This window comes from Zootoca vivipara, chromosome 2 (assembly GCF_965207765.1).
Source record: "Zootoca vivipara chromosome 2, rZooViv2.hap1.1, whole genome shotgun sequence".
Lineage (NCBI taxonomy): Eukaryota > Metazoa > Chordata > Lepidosauria > Squamata > Lacertidae > Zootoca > Zootoca vivipara.
The window spans coordinates 30,210,993-30,213,955 of NC_142584.1; the positions used below are offsets into that span (position 1 = coordinate 30,210,993).

General features: G+C 52.9%; 1 protein-coding gene across 7 annotated transcripts in view; it reads right to left on the bottom strand.

Annotated features, from left to right (window-relative positions):
• EPN3 (epsin 3) overlaps positions 1-1,108 on the bottom strand; it is a 32,197-nt gene extending 31,089 nt beyond the window's left edge. For 6 of the 7 annotated variants that reach the window (XM_035104372.3, XM_088663081.1, XM_035104369.3 and 3 more), the window contains exon 1: positions 50-1,108. The gene's annotated coding sequence lies outside the window, so the exon portion shown is untranslated. The remainder of the gene's footprint in view (positions 1-49) is intronic. The other variant, XM_088663079.1, reaches the window with a different exon arrangement.
• Positions 1,109-2,963: the final 1,855 nt, after the last annotated feature.

The following is a 2,963-nucleotide window of genomic DNA, read 5'->3' on the forward strand; positions in this document are numbered from 1 at the left end:
CGGGTCGTCCTTTCCCGCTGGGCAGTCCTGAGGCGAGCGTCCTTCTTACCTCAGGCGCTGTTGCTGCAGCTGCTGTTCTGCCTGTCCTTCTCTTCCTCCTCCTGCCGCCGCCAAGCTCTCCCTCAGCAGCGGTGTCCGCAGTCGGCTGGTGCTGCGGCGGCTGCCATCCTCAACCCCCTCCTTCAGGTGCTTTTCCCCTCAGACGACCGGATCAGCCAGGCGCACTGCTCGGTGCCTTACAGCCTCCTCTCCCCGCCACCCTGTCCCTAAATCCATCCAGCGGGAAAGCGAAGCCGTCCCTCCATGCTGCTCCTCCTCCTCCTCCTCCTCTACTCCTCCTCCTCTCACCTTTGCGAGTCCACGCAGGAGGGGAACAGGCGCTTTGCCTCGCAGGGGCGCACGACGCGACGACGGCGCGCAATCAGGCTCGGTGTTTGCGCCTAGTCTTCCCTCAGCTGCAGAGGGAGTCTCTCGACCTCCTCGCAAGCCCGGCGTTTAAAAGAGAGCAAGGCGGGGAGCAAAAAGTTGCTCGGCTTGCTGGGCAGGTCTACTTCAGTTTCCACAGGACACTCCAGGCGCGCGCGGCGCGCAAAGCAGGAGGGACTGAGCGAGGGAGCGAGGAGGCAGGCTCGCTGCTGCTGCTGCTGCCGCCACGGCTCTGGTTAACCGCTTCAGGCCCGCGACGTCGACGACAGGGACTCTCCGAAGTCTTCTCAGCGACCCCGCTTCGAGGGAGACGCAGAAGGCAGCCCAGGAGAGAGAGAGAGGGAGAGGCAGAGATTATGAAAGCAGAGAGGCAGTGAATCACTGGCTTAACCCCTTCGGGCGGCGGGCACTGCCAGGCAGGCGTGCCAAGGCGGCGGCGGGCGATGTGGGAGAGAAGGGCCGAGGGAGGCAGAAGCGTTAACAAGCCCTGGACGAGGCTCAGTCCCTGCCGTCCCAGAGCTGGAGCGCTGCCACCGCCGGGGGCCCCCGGGGCTTTGTTATGTTTGCCTAGACAGCAAAAACGGCGGCGTGACCCAAGGGCTGCCGCCACCACCAGGACTGTCCTTTCGCCCGTTCCCACCTCTCCCCACCTCCCTTCAGCACCGACGACGTGTTTGTTCGCGGCGGCGGGGGGGGGGGAACCCCCACCTTCACCCCCTCCCCCTCCCCAAAGAGCCACTGACAAGTAGTGAGCAGGAGGCGGGGATGACGGCTGTCATACTCTTCATCGTCATTGAGCTGCCGCCTCCACTCCACTCTTTGTACCATGTGTTTGAATAAGCAACAGATTTGTTCGCCTCTTTTCTATCTGACGGTTCTGGTGTTCTCCTGGATAATAACAATAAAAAAACCTGAGAACCCTGCGTTGCAGGGGGGTTGGACTAGATGATCCTTGGGCTCCCCCTCCAACTACCATTCAAATGATTCTATGATTCTCCTGGGATGAAGCGGGAGCTGAGAACAAGCCACCCATCCACCTGCTGTGGAGAACCGGGAGGGAGGAGGGTCCTGGGTGTGCTGTGGTGGGTGGGGGTTCCTGCTGACCTTTTTATTAATGTAGAAATTGGAGTTCTTGGTGAAGTCCAGAAATAAACAGTAAATTGCAAGAACTCGGGCCAGGAGGAAGATGAATTTCAAGTAAGTCTTCAAAAGGTTTTATTTATGTAATGATAAGATGAGGCAAACATACTTGGTACACTCTGACCATTAAAATATTGCTGATGAAGAATTGACGAAACAGGACCTTGTCCTGGGATTTTTTCACTGGAATTTATTTTTATTTGCCTCACTATCATACTGGAATTGATTCCTATTTGAATTCATCTTATCAATTCCTATTTGATTCCTATTTGAATTCATCTTATCAATTTACTTAACAGCATACAAAGGCAAAAGGTACATGGATATTGTCCTGCACAATCCAGGTTGGGACCTCCCAACTGCCTTGATCCAAGCAGAAGAACTGCTGGGAGTTTTGAGGTTGAGCTTTCACCCAGATACTGCCTGAAGTGCTGCAAAGTCGGCAATTTTAGCAGGTGGCTAGAGATATGGGATACACACTTGGCACAGGAGTTACAAGTGCAATAAGGTACTGGGCTCTCCCTTGCCGATAGTCCCAGTCGCAGGCTTTAGATGAAACAGGGAATGGGGGCCATTGCTATAGGAGAGGCATTTCTTCTCTATAAGTGGCCCATTCACCCATGAATGTTTTCAATACAGCAAACTCCAATAAACAACATCTCCTGCAAGCATTCGAAAGTTGGCATTTATTCATTGCATTTATATTCCACATTTCTGCATCGTGTTGATGTAGTCCAAAGTTGGCAGTAACCAATTAAGTTTCTAGATTTCCCAGAGAGCTGCTCATCGGTAGTGGTCCCATGGGGACGACCAAAGACCAGCCCTCAGCAGATCCTTGCACATCTATCACAGGAGGGCTGGCCATGCTGCTTGGTGGGTATGAGTTTGGGGCTTTTGCTTGAAGAACTACAAAACTAGCTTGATGGGGCATTTCCTTGGGGGGGGGGAGCACCATAGCTGAACAATTCCTCTTCCAAGCTTCTGGAAAGGCCTTGTCTGTAAACAGGCTACTATAGCATTGATGGAGCTCTGCAGGCCCTAACAAGCATAATCCAGGGCTCTGCAATGCATATAGAAGTAGCTGCCTGAAATCTGTTTTTATGAGGAAGAGGGAACTTGATGGTGAATCACAACAACAAGAAGTTATGATCTACCCCTGGGTTCAACCATGTCGTCGTTATTGTATGAAGCCAGTCATAGCATCGGTCTGAAAACCTTGCCATACTGTGGATTGCCCTTAATTACACCCCCGAAATTTTCGACAGGGTTATACACAGCAGAGGACAGAGAAAAGAGTCGTACCAGCCAACTGTGGCAGAGTTAATTGTGCAGATTAGCCCTCATGTCTATTTAACCAATTGGCAGCTTTGTAAACAAAAGGAAACTGCTCTGGCACA